Here is an 8400-nt window from a genome sequence, read left to right on the forward strand (position 1 = left end):
GAGAGTAGTACTAGGATGGGTGACCTCCTGGGAAGTCCTCGTGTTGCATTCCCTTTTTAATTTTTTTGCACCGCGTGCAAAACAAAACGCACGAGCGCGACGTATGTTTAGCACGTTTTATTATTTTGCACGTTTACGGTAAGTTTTAGCTCGCTGCTCATTATTCACGCGTCTAGCGGCGGCAAGCGTGTTCTGAAAGGGGTCGAAACCATGGTAAGTAGGCACTGGTGCAGTTGAACCGTGGTAAAACTCGTCTCCGTAGTTGAGCGGGAGCGGCCAAAGGAATGTGCAATCGTGTGTGTAGTGGAGCTGGGAGGGGCAAGCATAAGGGACGAAGACGGGGGTAACATGTCGGATGCGATCATACCAGCACTAAAGCACCAGATCCCATCAGAACTCCGAAGTTAAGCGTGCTTGGGCGAGAGTAGTACTAGGATGGGTGACCTTCTGGGAAGTCCTCATGTTGCATTCCCTTTTTATTTTTTTTGCGCCGCGTGCAAAAGAAAACGCACGTGCGCGACATATGTTTAGCACGTTTTACTATTTTGCACGTTTACGGTAAGTTTTAGCTCGCTGCTCATTATTCACGCGTCTAGCGGCGGCAAACGTGTTCTGAAAGGGGTCGAAACCATGGTAAATAGGCACTGGAGCGGTTGAACCGTTGTAAAACTCGTCTCCGTGGTTGAGCGGGAGCGGCCAAAGGAATGTGCAATCGTGTGTGTAGTGGAGCTGGGAGGGGCAAGCATAAGGGACGAAGACGGGGGTAACATGTCAGGTGCGATCATACCAGCACTAAAGCACCGGATCCCATCAGAACTCCGAAGTTAAGCTTGCTTGGGCGAGAGTAGTACTAGGATGGGTGACCTCTTGGGAAGTCCTCGTGTTGCATTCCCTTTTTAATTTTTTTTGCGCCGCGTGCAAAAGAAAACGCACGTGCGCGACATATGTTTAGCACGTTTTATTATTTTGCACGTTTACGGTAAGTTTTAGCTCGCTGCTCATTATTCACGCGTCTAGCGGCGGCAAGCGTGTTCTGCAAGGGGTTGAAACCATGGTAAATAGGCACTCGTGCGGTTGAACCGTGGTAAAACTCGTCTCCGTAGTTGAGCGGGAGCGGCCAAAGGAATGTGCAATCGTGTGTGTAGTGGAGCTGGGAGGGGCAAGCATAAGGGACGAAGACGGGGGTAACATGTCAGATGCGATCATACCAGCACTAAAGCACCGGATCCCATCAGAACTCCGAAGTTAAGCTTGCTTGGGTGAGAGTAGTACTAGGATGGGTGACCTCTTGGGAAGTCCTCGTGTTGCATTCCCTTTTTAATTTTTTTTGCGCCGCGTGCAAAACAAAACGCACGTGCGCGACATATGTTTAGCACGTTTTATTACTTTGCACGTTTACGGTAAGTTTTAGCTCGCTGCTCATTATTCACGCGTCTAGCAGCGGCAAACGTGTTCTGAAAGGGGTCGAAACCATGGTAAATAGGCACTGGAGCGGTTGAACCGTGGTAAAACTCGTCTCCGTAGTTGAGCGGGAGCGGCCAAAGGAATGTGCAATCGTGTGTGTAGTGGAGCTGGGAGGGGCAAGCATAAGGGACGAAGACGGGGGTAACATGTCACATGCGATCATACCAGCACTAAAGCACCGGATCCCATCAGAACTCCGAAGTTAAGCTTGCTTGGGCGAGAGTAGTAATAGGATGGGTGACCTCTTGGGAAGTCCTCGTGTTGCATTCCCTTTTTAATTTTTTTTGCGCCGCGTGCAAAAGAAAACGCACGTGCGCGACATATGTTTAGCACGTTTTATTATTTTGCACGTTTACGGTAACTTTTAGCTCGCTGCTCATTATTCACGCGTCTAGCGGCGGCAAGCGTGTTCTGCAAGGGGTCGAAACCATGGTAAATAGGCACTGGTGCGGTTGAACCGTGGTAAAACTCGTCTCCGTAGTTGAGCGGGAGCGGCCAAAGGAATGTGCAATCGTGTGTGTAGTGGAGCTGGGAGGGGCAAGCATAAGGGACGAAGACGGGGGTAACATGTCGGATGCGATCATACCAGCACTTAAGCACCGGATGCCATCAGAACTCCGAAGTTAAGCGTGCTTGGGCGAGTGTAGTATTAGGATGGGTGACCTGCTGGGAAGTCCTCGTGTTGCATTCCCTTTTTAATTTTTTTTTGCGCCGCGTGCAAAAGAAAACGCACGTGCGCGACATATATTTAGCACGTTTTATTATTTTGCACGTTTACGGTAAGTTTTAGCTCGCTGCTCATTATTCACGCGTCTAGCGGCAGCAAGCGTGTTCTGAAAGGGTCGAAACCATGGTAAATAGGCACTGGAGCGGTTGAACCGTGGTGAAACTCGTCTCCGTGGCGCAAAAGAAAACGCACGTGCGCGACATATATTTAGCACGTTTTATTATTTTGCACGTTTACGGTAAGTTTTAGCTCGCTGCTCATTATTCACGCGTCTAGCGGCAGCAAGCGTGTTCTGAAAGGGGTCGAAACCATGGTAAATAGGCACTGGAGCGGTTGAACCGTGGTGAAACTCGTCTCCGTAGTTGAGCGGGAGCGGCCAAAGGAATGTGCAATCGTGTGTGTAGTGGAGTTGGGAGGGGCAAGCATAAGGGACGAAAACGGGGGTAACATGTCGGATGCGATCATACCAGCACTAAAGAACCGGATCCCATCAGAACTCCGAAGCTAAGCGTGCTTGGGCGAGAGTGGTACTTGGATGGGGAAGTCCTCGTGTTGCATTCCCTTTTTAATTTTTTTGCGCCGCGTGCAAAACAAAACGCACCGGCGCGACATATGTTTAGCACGTTTTATTATTTTGCACATTTGCGGTAAGTTTTAGCTCGCTGCTCATTATTCACGTGTCTAGCGGCGGCAAGCGTGTTCTGAAAGGGGTCGAAACCATGGCAAATAGGCACTGGTGCCGTTGAACCATGGTAAACTCGTCTCCGTAGTTGAGCGGGAGCAGCCAAAGGAATGTGCAATCATGTGTGTAGTGGTGCTGGGAGGGGCAAGCATAAGGGACGAAGACGGGGGTGACATGTCGGATGCGATGATACCAGCACTAAAGCACCGGATCCCATCAGAACTCCGAAGTTAAGCTTGCTTGGGAGAGTAGTACTAGGATGGGTGACCTCCTGGGAAGTCCTCGTGTTGCATTCCCTTTTTAATTTTTTTGCGCCGCGTGCAAAACAAAACGCACGTGCGCGACATATGTTTAGCACGTTTTATTATTTTGCACGTTTACGGTAAGTTTTAGCTCGCTCCTCATTATTCACGCGTCTAGCGGCGGCAAGCGTGTTCTCAAAGGGGTCGAAACCATGGTAAATAGGCACTGGTGCGGTTGAACCGTCGTAAAACTTGTCTCCGTAGTTGAGCGGGAGCGGCCAAAGGAATGTGCAATCGTGTGTGTAGTGGAGCTGGGAGGGGCAAGCATAAGGGACGAAGACGGGGGTAACATGTCGGATGCGATCATACCAGCACTAAAGCACCAGATCCCATCAGAACTTCGAAGTTAAGCGTGCTTGGGCGAGAGTAGTACTAGGATGGGTGACCTTCTGGGAAGTCCTCATGTTGCATTCCCTTTTTAATTTTTTTTGCGCCGCGTGCAAAAGAAAACGCACGTGCGCGACATATGTTTAGCACGTTTTACTATTTTGCACGTTTACGGTAAGTTTTAGCTCGCTGCTCATTATTCACGCGTCTAGCAGCGGCAAGCGTGTTCTGAAAGGGGTCGAAACCATGGTAAATAGGCACTGGAGCGGTTGAACCGTGGTAAAACTCATCTCCGTAGTTGAGCGGGAGCGGCCAAAGGAATGTGCAATCGTGTGTGTAGTGGAGCTGGGAGGGGCAAGCATAAGGGACGAAGACGGGGATAACATGTCAGATGCGATCATACCAGCACTAAAGCACCGGATCCCATCAGAACTCCGAAGTTAAGCTTGCTTGGGCGAGAGTAGTACTAGGATGGGTGACCTCTTGGGAAGTCCTCGTGTTGCATTCCCTTTTTAATTTTTTTTGCGCCGCGTGCAAAAGAAAACGCACGTGCGCGACATATGTTTAGCACGTTTTATTATTTTGCACGTTTACGGTAAGTTTTAGCTCGCTGCTCATTATTCACGCGTCTAGCGGCGGCAAGCGTGTTCTGAAAGGGGTCGAAACCATGGTAAATAGGCACTGGTGCGGTTGAACCGTGGTAAAACTCGTCTCCGTAGTTGAGCGGGAGCGGCCAAAGGAATGTGCAATCGTGTGTGTAGTGGAGCTGGGAGGGGCAAGCATAAGGGACGAAGACGGGGGTAACATGTCAGATGCGATCATACCAGCAGTAAAGCACCGGATCCCATCAGAACTCCGAAGTTAAGCTTGCTTGGGCGAGAGTAGTACTAGGATGGGTGACCTCTTGGGAAGTCCTCGTGTTGCATTCCCTTTTTAATTTTTTTTGCGCCGCGTGCAAAACAAAACGCACGTGCGCGACATATGTTTAGCACGTTTTATTACTTTGCACGTTTACGGTAAGTTTTAGCTCGCTGCTCATTATTCACGCGTCTAGCGGCGGCAAGCGTGTTCTGAAAGGGGTCGAAACCATGGTAAATAGGCACTGGTGCGGTTGAACCGTGGTAAAACTCGTCTCCGTAGTTGAGCGGGAGCGGCAAAAGGAATGTGCAATCGTGTGTGTAGTGGAGCTGGGAGGGCCAAGCATAAGGGACGAAGACGGGGGTAATATGTCAGATGCGATCATACCAGCACTAAAGCACCGGATCCCATCAGAACTCCGAAGTTAAGCTTGCTTGGGCGAGTGTAGTATTAGGATGGGTGACCTCCTGGGAAGTCCTCGTGTTGCATTCCCTTTTTAATTTTTTTGCGCCGCGTGCAAAAGAAAACGCACGTGCGCGACATATGTTTAGCGCGTTTTATTATTTTGCACGTTTACGGTAAGTTTTAGCTCGCTCCTCATTATTCACGTGTCTAGCGGCGGCAAGCGTGTTCTCAAAGGAGTCGAAACCATGGTAAATAGGCACTGGTGCGGTTGAACCGTGGTAAAACTCGTCTCCGTAGTTGAGCGGGAGCGGCCAAAGGAATGTGCAGTCGTGTGTGTAGTGGAGCTGGGAGGGGCAAGCATAAGGGATGAAGACGGGGGTAACATGTCAGATGCGATCATACCAGCACTTAAGCACCGGATGCCATCAGAACTCCGAAGATAAGCGTGCTTGGGTGAGTGTAGTATTAGGATGGGTGACCTCCTTGGAAGTCCTCGTGTTGCATTCCCTTTTTAATTTTTTTTGCGCCGCGTGCAAAAGAAAACGCACGTGCGCGACATATGTTTAGCACGTTTTATTATTTTGCACGTTTACGGTAAGTTTTAGCTCGCTGCTCATTATTCACGCGTCTAGCGGCGGCAAGCGTGTTCTGAAAGGGGTCGAAACCATGGTAAATAGGTACTGGTGCGGTTGAACCGTGGTAAAACTCGTCTCCATAGTTGAGCGGGAGCGGCCAAAGGAATGTGCAGTCGTGTGTGTAGTGGAGCTGGGAGGGGCAAGCATAAGGGACGAAAACGGGGGTAACATGTCAGATGCGATCATACCAGCACTTAAGCACCGGATGCCATCAGAACTCCGAAGTTAAGCGTGCTTGGGCGAGTGTAGTATTAGGATGGGTGACCTCCTTGGAAGTCCTCGTGTTGCATTCCCTTTTTAATTTTTTTCGCGCCGCGTGCAAAAGAAAACGCACGTGCGCGACATATGTTTAGCACGTTTTATTATTTTGCACGTTTACGGTAAGTTTTAGCTCGCTGCTCATTATTCACGCGTCTAGCGGCGGCAAGCGTGTTCTCAAAGGGGTCGAAACCATGGTAAATAGGTACTGGTGCGGTTGAACCGTGGTAAACTCGTCTCCGTAGTTAAGCGGAGCGGCCAAAAGAATGTGCAATCGTGTGTGTAGTGGAGCTGGGAGGGGCAAGCATAAGGGACGAAAACGGGGGTAACATGTCGGATGCGATCATACCAGCACTAAAGAACCGGATCCCATCAGAACTCCGAAGCTAAGCGTGCTTGGGCGAGAGTGGTACTAGGATGGGGAAGTCCTCGTGTTGCATTCCCTTTTTAATTTTTTTGCGCCGCGTGCAAAACAAAACGCACCTGCGCGACATATGTTTAGCACGTTTTATTATTTTGCACATTTGCGGTAAGTTTTAGCTCGCTGCTCATTATTCACGTGTCTAGCGGCGGCAAGCGTGTTCTGAAAGGGGTCGAAACCATGGCAAATAGGCACTGGTGCGGTTGAACCATGGTAAACTCGTCTCCGTAGTTGAGCGGGAGCGGCCAAAGGAATGTGCAATCATGTGTGTAGTGGTGCTGGGAGGGGCAAGCATAAGGGGCGAAGACGGGGGTGACATGTCGGATGCGATCATACCAGCACTAAAGCACTGGATCCCATCAGAACTCCGAAGTTAAGCTTGCTTGGGCGAGAGTAGTACTAGGATGGGTGACCTCCTGGGAAGTCCTCGTGTTGCATTCCCTTTTTAATTTTTTTGCGCCGCGTGCAAAACAAAATGCACGTGCGCGACATATGTTTAGCACGTTTTATTATTTTGCACGTTTACGGTAAGTTTTAGCTCGCTGCTCATTATTCACGCGTCTAGCGGTGGCAAGCGTGTTCTGAAAGGGGTCGAAACCATGGTAAATAGGCACTGGTGCGGTTGAACCGTGGTAAAACTCGTCTCCGTAGTTGAGCGGGAGCGGCCAAAGGAATGTGCAATCGTGTGTTTAGTGGAGCTGGGAGGGGCAAGCATAAGGGACGAAGACGGGGGTAACATGTTGGATGCGATCATACCAGCACTAAAGCACCGGATCCCATCAGAACTCCGAAGTTAAGCGTGCTTGGGCGAGAGTAGTACTAGGATGGGTGACCTCCTGGGAAGCCCTCGTGTTGCATTCCCTTTTTAATTTTTTTTGCGCCGCGTGCAAAAGAAAACGCACGTGCGCGACATATGTTTAGCACGTTTTATTATTTTGCACGTTTACGGTAAGTTTTAGCTCGCTGCTCATTATTCACGCGTCTAGCGGCGGCAAGCGTGTTCTGAAAGGGGTCGAAACCATGGTAAATAGGCACTGGTGCGGTTGAACCGTGGTAAAACTCGTCTCCGTAGTTGAGCGGGAGCGGCCAAAGGAATGTGCAATCGTGTGTGTAGTGGAGCTGGGAGGGGCAAGCATAAGGGACGAAGACGGGGGTAACATGTCAGATGCGATCATACCAGCACTAAAGCACCGGATCCCATCAGAACTCCGAAGTTAAGCTTGCTTGGGCGAGAGTAGTACTAGGATGGGTGACCTCTTGGGAAGTCCTCGTGTTGCATTCCCTTCTTAATTTTTTTTGCGCCGCGTGCAAAACAAAACGCACGTGCGCGACATATGTTTAGCACGTTTTATTACTTTGCACGTTTACGGTAAGTTTTAGCTCGCTGCTCATTATTCACGCGTCTAGCGGCGGCAAGCGTGTTCTGAAAGGGGTCGAAACCATGGTAAATAGGCACTGGTGCGGTTGAACCATGGTAAAACTCGTCTCCTTAGTTGAGCGGGAGCGGCCAAAGGAATGTGCAATCGTGTGTGTAGTGGAGCTGGGAGGGGCAAGCATAAGGGACGAAGACGGGGGTAACATGTTGGATGCGATCACACCAGCACTTAAGCACCGGATGCCATCAGAACTCCGAAGTTAAGCGTGCTTCGGTGAGAGTAGGACTATGATGGGTGACCTCCTGGGAAGTCCTCGTGCTGCATTCCCTTTTTAATTTTTTTTGCGCCGCGCGCAAAAGAAAACGCACGTGCGCGACATATGTTTAGCACGTTTTATTATTTTGCACGTTTACGGTAAGTTTTAGCTCGCTCCTCATTATTCACGTGTCTAGCGGCGGCAAGCGTGTTCTCAAAGGGGTCGAAACCATGGTAAATAGGCACTGGTGCGGTTGAACCGTGGTAAAACTCGTCTCCGTAGTTGAGCAGGAGCGGCCAAAGGAATGTGCAATCGTGTGTGTAGTGGAGCTGGGAGGGGCAAGCATAAGGGACGAAGACGGGGGTAACATGTCGGATGCGATCATACCAGCACTTAAGCACCGGATGCCATCAGAACTCCGAAGTTAAGCGTGCTTGGGCGAGTGTAGTATTAGGATGGGTGACCTCCTGGGAATTCCTCGTGTTGCATTTCGTTTTTAATTTTTTTTGCGCCGCGTGCAAAAGAAAACGCACGTGCGCGACATATGTTTAGCACGTTTTATTATTTTGCACGTTTACGGTAAGTTTTAGCTCGCTGCTCATTATTCACGCGTCTAGCGGCGGCAAGCGTGTTCTGAAAGGGGTCGAAACCATGGTAAATAGGTACTGGTGCGGTTGAACCGTGGTAAA

General features: G+C 50.0%; 16 non-coding genes and 3 pseudogenes across 16 annotated transcripts; all 19 read left to right on the plus strand.

Moving 5' to 3' along the window:
• Positions 1-353: 353 nt before the first annotated feature.
• LOC123183523 (5S ribosomal RNA) lies at positions 354-472 on the plus strand. Its single transcript, XR_006492588.1, has one exon. It is a non-coding gene; the product is annotated as a 5S ribosomal RNA (ribosomal RNA).
• A 301-nt stretch (positions 473-773) lies between these two features.
• Positions 774-892, plus strand: LOC123183537 (5S ribosomal RNA). Its single transcript, XR_006492601.1, has one exon. It is a non-coding gene; the product is annotated as a 5S ribosomal RNA (ribosomal RNA).
• Positions 893-1194: 302 nt separating this feature from the next.
• LOC123183553 (5S ribosomal RNA) lies at positions 1195-1313 on the plus strand. Its single transcript, XR_006492616.1, has one exon. It is a non-coding gene; the product is annotated as a 5S ribosomal RNA (ribosomal RNA).
• A 302-nt stretch (positions 1314-1615) lies between these two features.
• Positions 1616-1734, plus strand: LOC123183588 (5S ribosomal RNA). Its single transcript, XR_006492651.1, has one exon. It is a non-coding gene; the product is annotated as a 5S ribosomal RNA (ribosomal RNA).
• Positions 1735-2036: 302 nt separating this feature from the next.
• Positions 2037-2155, plus strand: LOC123183612 (5S ribosomal RNA). Its single transcript, XR_006492674.1, has one exon. It is a non-coding gene; the product is annotated as a 5S ribosomal RNA (ribosomal RNA).
• A 489-nt stretch (positions 2156-2644) lies between these two features.
• On the plus strand, positions 2645-2752 carry LOC123183682 (uncharacterized; annotated as a pseudogene).
• A 300-nt stretch (positions 2753-3052) lies between these two features.
• Positions 3053-3169, plus strand: LOC123183644 (5S ribosomal RNA). The gene has a single exon (XR_006492704.1). It is a non-coding gene; the product is annotated as a 5S ribosomal RNA (ribosomal RNA).
• Positions 3170-3470: 301 nt separating this feature from the next.
• LOC123183572 (5S ribosomal RNA) lies at positions 3471-3589 on the plus strand. Its single transcript, XR_006492636.1, has one exon. It is a non-coding gene; the product is annotated as a 5S ribosomal RNA (ribosomal RNA).
• A 302-nt stretch (positions 3590-3891) lies between these two features.
• Positions 3892-4010, plus strand: LOC123183496 (5S ribosomal RNA). Its single transcript, XR_006492562.1, has one exon. It is a non-coding gene; the product is annotated as a 5S ribosomal RNA (ribosomal RNA).
• A 302-nt stretch (positions 4011-4312) lies between these two features.
• LOC123183473 (5S ribosomal RNA) lies at positions 4313-4431 on the plus strand. The gene has a single exon (XR_006492539.1). It is a non-coding gene; the product is annotated as a 5S ribosomal RNA (ribosomal RNA).
• A 302-nt stretch (positions 4432-4733) lies between these two features.
• Positions 4734-4852, plus strand: LOC123183563 (5S ribosomal RNA). The gene has a single exon (XR_006492626.1). It is a non-coding gene; the product is annotated as a 5S ribosomal RNA (ribosomal RNA).
• A 301-nt stretch (positions 4853-5153) lies between these two features.
• Positions 5154-5272, plus strand: LOC123183669 (5S ribosomal RNA). Its single transcript, XR_006492727.1, has one exon. It is a non-coding gene; the product is annotated as a 5S ribosomal RNA (ribosomal RNA).
• A 302-nt stretch (positions 5273-5574) lies between these two features.
• LOC123183638 (5S ribosomal RNA) lies at positions 5575-5693 on the plus strand. Its single transcript, XR_006492698.1, has one exon. It is a non-coding gene; the product is annotated as a 5S ribosomal RNA (ribosomal RNA).
• Positions 5694-5993: 300 nt separating this feature from the next.
• On the plus strand, positions 5994-6101 carry LOC123183678 (uncharacterized; annotated as a pseudogene).
• Positions 6102-6401: 300 nt separating this feature from the next.
• On the plus strand, positions 6402-6520 carry LOC123183477 (5S ribosomal RNA). The gene has a single exon (XR_006492543.1). It is a non-coding gene; the product is annotated as a 5S ribosomal RNA (ribosomal RNA).
• A 301-nt stretch (positions 6521-6821) lies between these two features.
• LOC123183556 (5S ribosomal RNA) lies at positions 6822-6940 on the plus strand. The gene has a single exon (XR_006492619.1). It is a non-coding gene; the product is annotated as a 5S ribosomal RNA (ribosomal RNA).
• A 302-nt stretch (positions 6941-7242) lies between these two features.
• Positions 7243-7361, plus strand: LOC123183499 (5S ribosomal RNA). Its single transcript, XR_006492564.1, has one exon. It is a non-coding gene; the product is annotated as a 5S ribosomal RNA (ribosomal RNA).
• A 302-nt stretch (positions 7362-7663) lies between these two features.
• On the plus strand, positions 7664-7782 carry LOC123183684 (uncharacterized; annotated as a pseudogene).
• A 302-nt stretch (positions 7783-8084) lies between these two features.
• Positions 8085-8203, plus strand: LOC123183602 (5S ribosomal RNA). Its single transcript, XR_006492664.1, has one exon. It is a non-coding gene; the product is annotated as a 5S ribosomal RNA (ribosomal RNA).
• The last annotated feature ends 197 nt before the right edge of the window (positions 8204-8400 follow it).

This window comes from Triticum aestivum, chromosome 1D (assembly GCF_018294505.1).
Source record: "Triticum aestivum cultivar Chinese Spring chromosome 1D, IWGSC CS RefSeq v2.1, whole genome shotgun sequence".
Classification (NCBI taxonomy): domain Eukaryota; kingdom Viridiplantae; phylum Streptophyta; class Magnoliopsida; order Poales; family Poaceae; genus Triticum; species Triticum aestivum.